Genomic DNA, 547 nt, shown 5'->3' on the forward strand with positions numbered 1-547 from the left:
GCAACAAATGCCTCATTTATAATGGGTTTTAATGTTTTTGTCATTAAAGGATTGTTGCTATTTTTGTCTTCATTTCTAAACATTTTTATATGTATCAATATATTGCCAGACATGGTCAATGCATATATTGCAGTATACTGAAAAATATAAGTACTAGTTTCCCATATATGGAAATGTATTATGTAATACTATACTATACTTATGTAATATTTTTGTTCTGTAAGGGTTTTTCAATCACATACGCACTAACCATAGCAGTCTCTTTCCTGGCTTGGCGCTGTCTCTCAGCACGGATCTCTGCTTCTATGGCTTCTCTTATAGCAAGCTTACAGGCCCTCTGACAGATCTCAGTCAGGTCTGCTCCTGAGAATCCCTCCGTTATACGGGACAGATATGCCAGGTCTACGTCCTAAAAAACACACAAAAAGCGCACAGTTAGAGGGTGGTTTTATGTGGAGATGCATGTATGTATGTCTTAGGTTTTGTGTGAATGACCTTAGCAATAGGGGACTTGCGGAGGTTGGCGCGCAGGATGGCAGAGCGGGAG

The 547-nt window shown here is 39.7% G+C and overlaps 1 long non-coding RNA gene across 1 annotated transcript in view; it reads right to left on the reverse strand.

The window, feature by feature from the left end:
- LOC107709675 (uncharacterized) overlaps positions 1-547 on the reverse strand; it is a 943-nt gene extending 396 nt beyond the window's left edge. The window contains exons 1-2 of the long non-coding RNA XR_001636518.1: positions 496-547; positions 251-409 (exon numbers count right to left, since the gene is read on the reverse strand). This is a non-coding gene — a long non-coding RNA (uncharacterized LOC107709675). The remainder of the gene's footprint in view (positions 1-250; positions 410-495) is intronic.

This window comes from Sinocyclocheilus rhinocerous, unplaced genomic scaffold (assembly GCF_001515625.1).
Source record: "Sinocyclocheilus rhinocerous isolate Xijiao unplaced genomic scaffold, SAMN03320098_v1.1 scaffold26908, whole genome shotgun sequence".
In the NCBI taxonomy this organism is placed as follows: Eukaryota; Metazoa; Chordata; class Actinopteri; order Cypriniformes; family Cyprinidae; genus Sinocyclocheilus; species Sinocyclocheilus rhinocerous.